The 13984-nt window shown below is 40.4% G+C and overlaps 1 protein-coding gene and 1 long non-coding RNA gene across 2 annotated transcripts in view; one reads left to right on the forward strand and one right to left on the reverse strand.

Moving 5' to 3' along the window:
- LOC141440127 (uncharacterized) overlaps positions 1-13984 on the reverse strand; it is a 265808-nt gene that overhangs the window by 125231 nt on the left and 126593 nt on the right. The window lies entirely within an intron of this gene.
- LOC141440289 (uncharacterized) lies at positions 381-5915 on the forward strand. Its single transcript, XR_012452680.1, has 2 exons — positions 381-679; positions 4016-5915. It is a non-coding gene; the product is annotated as an uncharacterized lncRNA (long non-coding RNA).

Here is a 13984-nt window from a genome sequence, read left to right on the forward strand (position 1 = left end):
ATGCAAAGGTCGTGGAGAATGCGGCAAATTTTAAAGTACTGAGTTTGTGCTGAGAGGTCTTTAAAAATTATCCAAAAAACACTGATCGCACGCACCAAATCGCAAAGTAAATAAAACGGTTTTAGGTTAGATTCTACTTGACAATGACAGCAGTGACAGTTGACTTCGTTTTTTTTTTTACTGTTTCTACTAAGTACTAAGCCCTCAACGGTTCTGCAATTTCAATCTCACAAACGTCATATCGTCCACTTAAAAAAATATTTCTAATTAATAAGAGGAAATAAAAATAAAAGAGCTGCAGTTCCTCGATTATTAAGACGTCGACTATCGAAAAAAAATATAATTAGCGCCTCTCCAAAAAACTTTACTTAGCCAATTATCAGGTCGTACAAAATCGGTCGAACATTGTCCAGGTCGTACAATAACTACCGACACCCTGTTTTGTGATTTTCAGCTGTTTTTTTTCTACGAAATTGATTCCTTGCTTGCTGCTGTTTAACCGTGGCGTTATGCAAAATCAACTTTAACCCTATTGTAACACACTGGCCCTAGCTAAGGCCGCCATATAAGTAAATTTAAAAATATAAGAAACTTGTGATGTGACCATTCATTCTTATTTCTCGCTTCATTTGGACAAGAAGTTTAGGCGATTCAGTGTCATACCATTACAGTGCCCAAGGTAAGGTAAGCTCTGTTTGTTTTAACTTTTAAGAGTACTGATTGGTCATTTTGGACTAGGGTTGCTATTAGACTAGAATCAACTCTTGAAGTTCTTCTTTCATTATTAGAAAGTTCCACTGTAGTCACCAGCACCAATATCTAATACATGTGTCAGATATTTTTGCACACTGCTGGAGCAGATATTTGCATGTGACTGTACTTGACATACGCTACTTTATCTCTCACAAAAGTGTACATTTTAGGTACAGAGGACCTATGACCTAGGGAAGTTAAAAGTGTACCAGTGTACCTCAACCGTTTTTGAAATATTAACAAAAAAAATATTTTATTATAAGCCTTTAATCGGACAGCATGTAACATTACAAGAATGTATAAATGTATTTCATCACTTCTTTCCTTCTCTTTTATTCATAAATATCTCGTTTGCTTATTTTTTGCATGTCCGTTTGCCAGGTTGGCAAAGGCCTCCAATCTTCTCCATTCTCGTCTTTCTATAGCCACTCTATTCCATGATATTACCCAATATATAATTAACAAAAGAATTACCCATAGCTAATTTTTAATATCGTTCCGTTTCCAGTTGCAACAGTATGGATTCAGACATCAAAAAAGACGCTAACTCCGAAGCAAGCACTAATAAATTAACTATAGAAATAGAACCTATCGCAAAACCAGAACTAGTTACCGTCAAAATTGAACCATTACAATTTGACGAAGAATTCAACGAAAGCAACAATGTGTACACATGCAACATATGCACAAAACAATTCAAGTACAAGTCTAGTTGGCGGAGGCACACACTAATTCACACAGGCAAGAATCTTTATACCTGTAATGTGTGCAATAAACAAATGTGTGACAAAATAGCTCTAATAAAACATCTACGAGTACACACGGGTGAAAAACCATATGCTTGTGATTTGTGTAAGCAGGGAGAGGTTCACACACATGAGAAAAAGTACACATGTGAAATGTGCAACAAGCAATACACAAAAAGCTCTACCTTGGCAAGACACAAGATAACACATAGCGCCGAGAAACCATATACTTGTGAAATATGTGAGCGACAATTCACACAGAAGTCAAATTTGATGCGGCACGTACAGAATCACACTAACAGGAGGCCGTATGGGTGCACCATGTGTGAGAAAAAGTTCACACAGATTTCTAGTTTGAAGCACCATGAACTCACACATACTAGAAAAAATAATTTTGTTTGTGGGGTGTGTAATAAAGATTTTCCGTACGCTTCACATCTTGAGAGGCACGAGAGGTCTCACACTAAGGAGAAACCTTATCAGTGTGATATATGCCAGAAACATTTCACTGATGCCTTTAATGTGAGACGACATCTGCGGCTTCATATGGAAGGTAAGAAGTGATCTGTCAATAGCCGAAATCAACTTCAAAATCATACACAGATTGCACTCCATCTGTGTCCAAATCGTGTTGCAATGGATCCCATCTCATGTGGGTTTAGCTGGTAATGAGCAAGCTGATAGTTTAGCTAACATAGCAGTTTCAAGAGGGGTTGAGATTGGATGTAAACCTTATGGTACAGAATTGATGTATTTAGCCAAGGCAAAGTGTAATGAACAATGGCAAATAGTGTTTAACAAAGTATCTGAAGCAAAAGGCATTTGGTATAGTACTATTCAGAACAAAGTGTACAAGGTACCCTGGTTTGATTGTGCCAGCCTTCCCAGGGAACTACTTGTGCTTGCATTTTGTGTGCGGTCTGATCACATTCCACTAAATTATTTCCTAAATTTGATGAGAGTTGTACAATTACCCTTGTGTTTAGGTTGTAATAAGACTGAAGACCTCCTTCATTTTCTTCTGGAATGTGATCAGAATAAGGATACCAGAAACAGGTATCTGGATGGTATGGAAGTGTAAATGTGATTATGAGTCATCCACTTTCAGAAGAAGCAATGCGGATTTACAAGTTCATCAGACGGGCCTTTGCATCCAGAGGCTAGGTTTCGGCACAAGAGAGTGTAACATGTATCTGAGGCCCCCCATGAGGCTGGCATAGTCACTTTTAGTGTACTGAAGCCTCGTTAAACTATAAGGTTAAAAAAAAAAACACCATTTTTATTCTACTAATATGCGAAAATTTGTAAGCCTGTTTGTTCCTCACCACATGTAAACCGCTGAACTGATTTGGATGAAATTCGGTATACAGTTAGTTTGAGTCCCGAGTAAGGACATAGAATAGTTTTTATCCATATATTATAAAAAAATCATAGTTCTTGAATTCTATTCTATATTCTACGTGGACGGAGGATAAGGTAAACACGGAAAGGAATTAAGTTGATTATTATTATTATTTATAATGCACAGGCAGGTTATAGCTGATGCGTGCATATCATTGTTCACTTGTGTAATTGTCTTCAAAGTACTTATCAAGTCTGTTTTTAAAAGAATTCACTGAAGGTGCACTGAACACTGTCTCGGGCAAACTGTTCCACTGCCCAACTGTTCCATTCCCAGAATTTCACTTCAACTTCTGGATCTAATAGTTCACCAGTGCGAAGCAGCGGGTATCTATACTACGGCGATTACAAACTTGCAAACTGAGTCCTAAATCATTTTAAGGTACCTCTCGCTCGCACTCACGGGCCTTATGGAATTGCCCTAGTGTCACGCAAATAGTCATAGTATAGTAGCCTATATTTTGACATATGAGTTTATGTTCGAAATTAGATTTGTACCATGGCTTTATGGTGAAGGAAAACATGTTGAGGAAACCTAGATACACTAAAGAATTGTGTATCTGAGGTCTCCAACGCATTGCGCGCCCGTAGAAACTACGACTTAAGCCCTCTCGTTCTGTGAAGAGCAGTGGCGTAGCTAGGTAGCCTAGGGCCCTGGGGCAAATAAAAAAATGGGGCCCACTGCTATCAAAACTGTTAAGATTTTTTGAAGTAAAATCATTAAATATACAAATACTTTAAAAATGCTGAGCAACTTTATCATCAGCTATAAAGCAGAATTTCAAGGGCCCCCTGAGCTTGAGGGCCCCGGGGCACTGCCCCGCCTAGCCCCTTGGTAGCTACGCCACTGGTAAAGAGGCAGTAGGACCTCTATACGTCGAGATGATGATGACGACGATGATAACTCCCGACGCTAGCTCTTAAACGGGTGGACCGGTGTGAACGAGGTTTTTTCATTTGAAAGCAGGTTTTCTAGCGATGGTTCTTAGTTATGTTTTATCAAAATCGGTTCAGCCGTTTTTGAGATATTGAACTTTGAAGTGTCGGTGAAGTCGGGGGTTTTCCTTTTGTTGATTAGGTAAGGTTATTTATAAAGTATTTTAAATTTCTTTCAGGCAAAATCGAAGGCAAAGGACCTACCAAAAAGAAGCCAACTGGTTGAGAAGCTTCAACCCATGGAAAAGAAATACAAGATGGCATGCTAATGAGACATGATAATACATCAGTTAAATTGATGATAATTATGGAGACCACGGATCGGCAAGCGTAGCGTAGGACGTCCAACGAGACGGACGGATGACCTGGTTAAAGCCGTGGGTTCACGGTGGATGCAGGCCAAAGCAACTATGTCAAACAATGGACGTCCTACGTTTGATATAAGATGACTGGATGGCCAAGTAGTTAGAGGACCTGACTCCGAAGCTTACCTAAACGCAAGCGAAGTGAGTGCTGATTCGCAGATCGCGGGCCGCTCGCACCAATAGATTGGTCGGAAATGGTAACTCCTCGGAGTCGATATGGAATTCTGACTTAATCAGATTCGTGAAGTTTGGATTTGGTAGCGCCATCTTCTGACGAGTAGGTGAACTACATTAGTGATAGCTACTCGACAACAGATGGCGTTGCTTCGAAAATGAACAGAAACGCCGAGCGAACACTAGAATGAAGGGTTTGTGACACGCTAGGTGGCAACAGTATTGTGAGGTTCATTTGTGATTGGTTAAATAACTGAACAAGCCAATGAGGGCTACCGTTTTTTGTGTTTCTAGATGGCGCCACTGTTGCGTGAGGTTTATAAGTGTGGCTTTCAAAGTCTGTTATTACGGGCGTGAAAACGAAGTTTAGATTAAAATCATATTTAATACACCGTACCATAAAATTATCGAGCAACCAGAGTTGCGTAGTCCCGTTTTGTTCGGAAAAAAAGGGAGGACAAAAGCTTCCGAAAGACAAAACTGTCTCAAAACACAGACATTCATTGCCCCGTAACGCATAATTGCCATAAGTAATTTCAGGCAATGCAAAATATTCACAAAATTATTCTAATTATAAATAAACCCGCGTAGCTCACCCAAAAACTGAGATTTGACATTTCGGAGACCTCACGCTACACTAGCGCCTCTAGCGGCGAATTCATACGCGATAGCCCTCTTCGCAGCAAGGCTGTAACGTCAAACGGACCTCGCGATTCTAACGCCATCTAGCAATGTTTCGCCTCAAGAAAGTAGTGAAAAATTGTCATTTGGTATCAATATTCTTTATACACATGTGGATGTATTCTTGTTATTAATTAATCTATACAGCGTGTATTTTTGATACTACCTCAAACTTTAAGGGTAGTTAGTGAAGGCCATATTAATCCCATTTTATTATAAAAAAATTAAAAAAAATGTTTTTATTTTCAGACAACTAATTTGGTCCATAGCATGTTAGTAACAATAGAAACTTAAGAACTATGTTAGTATATCTACATTGGTATTAAATGATATTGTAACGGATAACTCACGTCTTAAACCAGGAGAAGAAGGGCTACGTACGAAATAGCCTGAAACATGTCGAGCTAAACTCGGTTTAAGACGTGAGTTATCCGTTACAATATCATTTAATATGAGTTAGTCTCACGGTAGTTTCATGGTCAAAATATCTACATTGGTATTACGAGATATTTATTAGATGGTATGTTGTCGCAAAGATGCAGGAGCAGCGTGCGGCGTGTTGAACCTGCCAAGAACAGCACTGTCCTGCCTCTCTGCGACCACCTTTAGGAGACTGTTAGAGCTGCCCCTCATTCTGCGTATCAGTGAAGCGACTTTCTTACGCATAAGCGCATAAAAGTCGTCCACGTGAGCGTCAGCAAACATGCCAGAAGCACTGCAGTAGCAAGGAAGCCCCACCATCATCCTAAACAAATTATTATACAATATCCGTATGGAATTGTACGATTTTTGGGTATAGTTAGTCCACAGATTATGTTTTGATTTAATTTGATTTGATTATATGAACATTGTTTTAGTACAGGGTTTCTCAAAGTGGGGTACGCGAACCCCTAGGGGTTCGCTATTCGACGGTTAGGGGTTCGCGACAGGTTACGTGATGGTGGCTGCAAGAATGGCAAGATGATTAAGATTTGTTTTTGGAGTCTTTTTGTATTTTTGACTCCAAATTTGTACTTATTGTTGTTGTTTGTTCAGTTGTCGTTGGCAAGACGATTCTAATATTTGTTACCTTTTATTGAAATAAAAAATATATATTATATTTAATAACTTAGTTTTTCCAAACAGCCAGTTTTTTACTTTCTTTGGGGAGGAGGGGGGGGGGAGGGTTCGCTGTCGTCTAGAAACTTTAACAGAGGTACGTGGAGCCATAAGTTTCCGAAACCCTGTTTTAGTAAAATAAAATGACCAATTATTTTCCTCACAAAATGAATCAGCACGCAATGTAATCACTACGTGATACGGCTTTGTTTTTATCACAGTCACAGAACGTTTCTCTCTCGTATCAAATTATTGTACGCATTACATTGCTGCTCGAAAATATTTCAAAAATTAATTACGCTCTGGTAGTTAATTTGAAATTAACAATTTGTTTTTATATCGGTTCACAGCACTCAAATCTTCGTCTGGTTACAGTTTGAGGTAGTATCGAAAATACACGCTGTATAAAATATAACATGACAGTGCAATGAAATAAAAATAATTTAGCTCATGTCATGACTATACACTAAAATAAATAAAGAAGATTAAAAGTAAACTTGTTTTTTTTTTTTTTTTTTTATTCAACTGGATGGCAAACGAGCAAGTGGGTCTCCTGAGTGGGTTTTTTAAGTACAACATATACCTGGAAAGTGTAACGAAACTTGTAAAACGTCTGAAACATACCATGAGCTTTACGGTGAAGAAAAACATCGTGAGGAAACCTGCACGACCTGCGAAGCAATTCAATGGTGTGTGTAAATTTCCTAATCCGCACTGGGCCCGTGTGGACAACAGCCGAAGCCCTCTAATTATGAAAGGAGGCCTGTGCCCTATGATATTAGGTAAATTAATTAAATGAAAGCAAAAGAAAACAGGATCTGACTCTTGAATCTATGGATTCGGATTTACCCATTCTTAAAAAAATAATACTAGACCAGATAGAATCCAAAGTCGAAGCCAAAATATATTTATTCAATTTAGGCCAGAACAAGCACTTATGAATGTCATAAAAATATACCACAAGTTCGGAAAAACCTGCTGAGATTTTTTTTAAGCCCACGATACTATAATACATACCTAATAGGGCATATTAGGCAAAGCTCCGCGCAGGGGGCGACACTAGCGCAAACCCATGACAACGTCAGTTCTCTTTATATTTTGTCGCCATGACAGATCATGAACAAAGAGTATTAGTACTTACCTATAAAAATCCAGACATGAATTTACTCATATTTATTAGTAATAAAATAATATGATATTTATATCGTTATTCTTTCCATAAATTTAATTGAAATAATATGATATTGTGGCATCCTACGGACATAAATTTTATACGATTTGTGCTAGTTTTTGTTATGTAAGTGATTCGCGGGTAGTTCTAAATCATAAGTACAGCATGTCTACCCTACATGTTTAGAAATTGATTATTAAATGGCGATAGTCGGGATACGGCCTTTCCTTTCGAAAACCCCTAATATCTCTTAAATCCGGGACACAACAGTGGCGACGAGTGTATTTTATTGAAATTTGGTCAATTACATTCAGTGCGGTACAAAAAGTGATTGTCGAAATTATGTCTATTTTTGGCAGTGTTCCGGTATTTGACTGCAAGTCTGACGAGTGGGTGGTGCATAAGGCACAATTATCTAACTTTTTCTTAGCGAATGGAATCGACGATACTTCCGATAAGTCGGGTGGTAAACGGCGAGCGATTTTTCTAAATTGCATGTCACAAGAATCTTATCGACTCACGCGAGATTTACTTTACCCTCTCACGCCAGAAGAAACTAACTACAACAACATCGTATCTACACTCGATACCCATTTCCAACCAAAAAAATGTGTTTACGCAGAGCGACAAAAGTTCTATTCGGCTAATAAGGAAACTCATGAGTCAATGGCCGAGTTCGCGGCGCGGCTACGGGGATTAGCTTCGGATTGCAGTTTCGGCACGGCACTCGAGATGTGCCTGACTGACAGATTTGTATTAGGCGTAGACTCCCCAGCTGTTCGTGAAAAACTGTTTCGCGAGAAGGCGGACAAGTTGAACTTGTCAACGGCATTAGAATTGGCGTGTGCCGTGGAGAGTGCTCGACTGGTGCTAGCTGGGAGTGAAACGTGTCCTAGTGGAGCGGCGGTGAAGGCCGAGCCCCTGCTGTATGCCGCGGCCGGCCGCAGCGGCAGGCGCGCGGCACCGGCGGCTCGCGGGGGCGCCGCGCAGTGCTTCGTGTGCGGCGGCAGGTCGCATGTCGCCGCCGATTGCGGTTATCGTCATTTAAATTGTGATAATTGTGGAGTTAAAGGACATTTAAAAAAAATGTGTACAAGTAAAAGTACTTCAAAAAAAGCGCACAATAAATCTTTCAATAAGAAAAGTAGCAAGGATTGGCGTAACTATTACATACGAGACTCTAGTGATAGTGAAGATGATAACAACTGTACTTCCTTTAATAATATCCGGTGTTTACATGATAAGCCTATGGCGGTGGAGGTGAGCGTATGTGGCATCGGTTTTAGCATGGAGGTAGACTCGGGCAGCGCGGTGTCGGCGATGCCAGCGAAGGTGTGGCGAAACCATTTCTCGCACCTGCCTCTCGGTGAGTCCAATAAATGTTTACGTACATATAACGGTTCGGTGCTGACGCCGGTGGGCATGTGCATGCTGCCGGTCTCGTATAATGGTGTGACGCATGGTCTTAACTTTTATGTTATTGAACACGGCCCAGTATCATTGTTAGGCCGGGATTTCCTATCAAAATTTAAGTTAGCTTTTGTGGCACTTAATTATTGTGCATCAAATGATGGCGGTAAATCCGTCTTAGCGAAATATGGATCATTATTTTCGGGCGACCTTGGCACATTTAATAAATACAAGTTGACGTTGCATCTAAAAGAAGGTTCGTCTCCAAAATTTTTTAAAGCCAGAACCGTGCCGTTTGCGTTGAAAGATAAGGTGAGTGCGGAATTAGATAGATTAGTGAGCGTAGGTATTTTAAAACCGGTCACCTATTCGAAGTACGCATCGCCGATCGTAGCCGTTTTAAAAAAAAATAACGACGTGCGTTTATGTGGCGATTATTCCATGTCGATTAATAAGGATCTCAAAGTGGATTCTTATCCACTGCCTAAAATCTCCGAACTGTGCGCGTCGTTGCACAATGCGCGTTACTTTAGTAAATTGGATTTATCAAACAGTTACAATCAGTTTTTGCTGGACGAGCAATCCCAGCAGTACACCTGCATCAATACTCACAAGGGGCTCTTTGTGTACACTCGTTTAGTGTTCGGGTTAGCGAACGCCCCCGCACTGTTCCAGCGCGCGATGGTACAACTCTTACAAGGAATCGAGGGCGTTGAAGTTTTCATCGATGACGTGCTCATAGCCGCCCCGACTGAGCAGTTGCACTGGGAACGGGTGGACCAAGTTCTCAAAAGATTGCTCGACGCCGGTCTCATGTTACAGAAAAGTAAATGTTCATTTTGTCAGGACAGGGTCGAGTACTTAGGGTTTGTTATCGACCGCGATGGTATTCATAAAAATCCTGAAAAAATAAAGTCTATAACAGAATTGAAAATACCACAAAATACGAAGCAATTGAAGTCCTTCTTGGGCTTAATAAATTTTTATAGGAATTTTATCCCGAATGCAGCTATGCTATTAGAGCCCCTACACAAGCTGCTAAGGAAAGAAAACAAATGGATCTGGTCAGATGAGCAACAAAAGGCATTTGACGACGTAAAAAAGGAATTAAGCTCATCTCGTGTGTTGGCTCATTTTGACCCACGACAGACACTTGTGTTGACGGTGGACGCTGCGCCAAGCGGCCTAGGCTCAGTGCTGTCGGTGCGTTACAAAAACGGAACGGAGCGGCCACTCTGTTACGCTTCACGAGCACTAAACAAAAGCGAACAGTCTTACAGCCAAATCCAAAAGGAGGCGACAGCTATAATTTACGGAATAAAAAAATATCATCAATACCTTTATGGCCGCGCTGAGCCGTTCATTTTGAGAACTGACCACAAGCCGCTATTATCAATTTTTTCCCCAGATAAGGGTATACCTCAGATGACTGAGTCTAGGTTGCAACGCTATGCCATATTTCTTGCTGCGTATAACTACCGGATTGAATTTGTAAACAGCGAGAATAATGTAGCTGACTATCTGAGTCGTTTCCCCGTGGACGCGGAACCCGAAGTAGGGGAAGGCGGGGAGCCGGTGAGCTATATAAACGCATTGGCGGCCGCCGGCGCGCCGTTTCCCGCTTCTCTTGGCGAGTTGCAAGAGGCAACGGCGAATGACGTAACACTATCAGCGGTGTTGGATCACGTGGCCAAAGGGTGGCCTAAGAAAGTACGCTCAGAATTGCTGCCGTACCGTCGTTGTCAACATGAACTGCACGTTGACAAGGGTTGTCTCATGAGGGGGCATCGAATCGTTGTTCCCGAAAGGTTCCGAGCCGGTGTATTGCAGGAACTACATGCTGCGCACCTGGGCATCGTGAAGATGAAACTGTTAGCTCGAGAACGTTGCTGGTATCCGGGAATTGACAGCGACATCGAGAGCGTAGTCGCAAACTGTTGTCGATGTGTTGCAACGCGACCCTCTCCTCCCAGAGTCCCAATAGAACCCTGGGAATGGCCCAGGACAGTATTCGAGAGGATCCATTTAGATTTCCTCGGACCGTTTCATGGACGGACTTACTTGGTGCTAATTGACGCACATAGTAAATGGCTTGAATGTCTCGAGGTACCAAATTTAATGGCCCAAACTTTAATAAATCAGCTTCGAAAAATATTCTCACATTTTGGGTACCCTAAATACATCGTAACGGATAACGCGAAAACTTTTATCGCATCGGAATTTTCACAGTTTTGCACAGCTCACAGCGTCAAGCACATGTTATCGCCTGTCTATTTTCCACAAAGTAACGGACTTGCCGAGAACGCAGTTAAGACTTGTAAGAAGTTCATAACTAACGCTTTAAAAGATGGCCCAATAAAAAACTTAAATATCAATTTGGACCACTATCTTTTTAACTATAGAAATACGCCACATTGCACCACTGGCGTATCACCGGCATCGTTAATGTTTGGCAGGAGCTTAAATTGTAAACTCGACTTAGTGTCAGGTCCAAAAAACTTGCTTACACAGTCAGTTAGTTTAGTAACACACCGGGTAAAAACGAATCAAGATCGGCAAATAAAAACATATGGTGGTCAGTCGAGAGATTTTTGTGTAAATGACAGGGTTTGGACTAAAGATTACCGTGGCAACCCCGCGAAGCCTCAATGGATCCTCGGTGTTATTATAAGTCGCGTAGGACGGGTGCTATACGATATTGCGATTGTGAACTCCCAAATTGTTTGGAGACGGCACGCTAATCAAATAATAAACGCAAACTCTTTTAATCGTAAAAGTAATCCGTCGTCATGGTCATACCAAGATTATAGTACTGAGGCGGCAAATTCTGGTGAACCCACCAACATAGCAACCGCGGCGTCAGCGACAGCCACTCAGGCACCTACCCTGGCCTCCCCCGACCCGGGCGCGAACCCAGACCCCAGCCCCAGCGCTGCCCCCAGTGAAGAGGCCGAGGATAAATTTAGCACCCCTCCAAGTTATAGCACTACCAAAACCGCTCCCGCTCCACCGCCGCAAGGCGAACGTCGCACTAGATCAGGCCGATGCCTAATTCCTTACAAGATGTATAAGATTTAGTATTTTTTATGTGCATGCTATACATAATTATATCAACCAGTTTGATACATTGTTGTGATAATACTTATCATTTTATTGAAATTTAATGTAGTGTTCTTTTCCACTAATTATTTACTCACTTAATTATGTACTTATTTGGGGGAAGAATGAAGTTGAAATAAATTATTATGATGTATAAAATTAAAATAACATAGAAGATCACTGGAATACTCATTAATTGATTTAAGGTATTACCACGTGACATATGACCATCTGTTATAATTTGGGTTGCAAGGATGTAAGGTTACTTATAGTCAGATTTATAAATATAAGTATGTTTTGATCTTGTAGCGGAGGAATGTTATGTAAGTGATTCGCGGGTAGTTCTAAATCATAAGTACAGCATGTCTACCCTACATGTTTAGAAATTGATTATTAAATGGCGATAGTCGGGATACGGCCTTTCCTTTCGAAAACCCCTAATATCTCTTAAATCCGGGACACAACATATCTTATATATAAAATTAAAAATTTAAAGTGGTAGTAACAGTCACCTTTATTAATATCTGCCACAGCGGAGCGTGCAAAAATATCTGACACATCCCTCCGGCCCTAGAAATAAAGTCGTATCAGATATTAATGCACGCTTGTTGTGTCAGATATTGGTGCTGGTGACTGTACCTATCTACTGCAAATATACTTGATCATTTCCATGCAAGTAAACAACCGGACAATGAGCTAGTCTAATATAATCGACATCATTTAAGTAGAGTCCATAAGTGAGAAAACACTACGACAAGTCAAAAAATGCCATGCAAATTCAGCTCTCGTCGTCATCATTTCAGCCGTAGGACGTCCACTGTTGGACATAGGCCTTCCCCATTTACCCCATTTATATGCATATTTATTTATCTCGGAAACAGCTCTAACGGTTTCGACGATTGCTCTCGGGGACGAACAATTTATTTATTTCATCATTACACTTTGTACATGTCATCTTAGGTCTACACAACATATTAGCAATATGTATTTTGTATTGAAATATGTAATTAACCTAGCTTAGCTTGTATCTTTGGGAAACCGCGTATTTAATTTTTCGAAATACTAAGTTTTTTGTGTTGGGTTTAACAGGAGGTCTAATCTAGGTCGGACGTTAAATACTTAAGTACCCCCCTTTTCACCATCCATTGATTAAATTTTTGACGGATAAATGTGATACCGTCTCTGTTTGTTTTGTTAGAATACACGGAGACGGCATCACATTTATCCGTCAAATAAAATTAATCAATGGGTGGTGAAACAGCTCCTTATTTAGTGTTCATTTTGTTATTTTTCAAGACTCTCGTACCTATTTATTTTCTAGTTTTACTTTAATTTTTGCTTAATTTCTTTTCTTTAATTTTGCTTAATTTCTTTTCTTTAATTTTGGTTTAATTTTAATAAATTTACTTTACGTAAATTAATTTTACTATTTTTTTGCAAATAAATCTAATTAGGCTCTTAGTAAAACACAAAGTATACTACACAATCCTCGTGCCGTGAATCCATCTTTCATTCAGTCGGGGTTTTAGAAAATAAATTCTCAAAACCAATGATTTCCAAGTGACACTGCAGCAGGGCTACTACGAAATTCATAAATCGAAATTCGTGTTATCCGGGCCCTCAGACACTTGTACTTATTTAATACGAGAGCGAGAGGGACGGTACGATACGAACTTCGATTTTCGAACTTTTGAGTAGGTAGACCCTAAGTACAGCGCCGACAGAGTCGGGAACTGGCGACGCGATCACCCCACAGGGACCGATCTGTTACCTCATTACTTTGCTATCATTTGCGATTATATCATAGACGTAGATCACAGGGCTATCGTTTTGACTGAGCTTTTGCCAAGTCACCTGGTGCCTAGGCGTAAATAACTACTTAGGTACAAAATGTTTAATTGAGAGTTCAAGTTATTCAGATATCAAACTTCATCCAAAGTCATCTCGGCCTATATAATACGTCTCTGCAAGTCTCCTCTTAGACTGAAAAGATTTTGGTCCTAGTTTCCACGCAGGTTCAATGCGGATTGTAAACTTCATACGCTTCATACTATTGACAGAACATCTCGTGATGATTTCCTTCACCGTAAAATTTCAAATGTTATTTCGCAGGGGAGCACTCAAAACCGACATGACTTAACCGGTCGAGC

The sequence above is a fragment of the Choristoneura fumiferana genome, chromosome 22, assembly GCF_025370935.1.
Source record: "Choristoneura fumiferana chromosome 22, NRCan_CFum_1, whole genome shotgun sequence".
NCBI lineage: Eukaryota > Metazoa > Arthropoda > Insecta > Lepidoptera > Tortricidae > Choristoneura > Choristoneura fumiferana.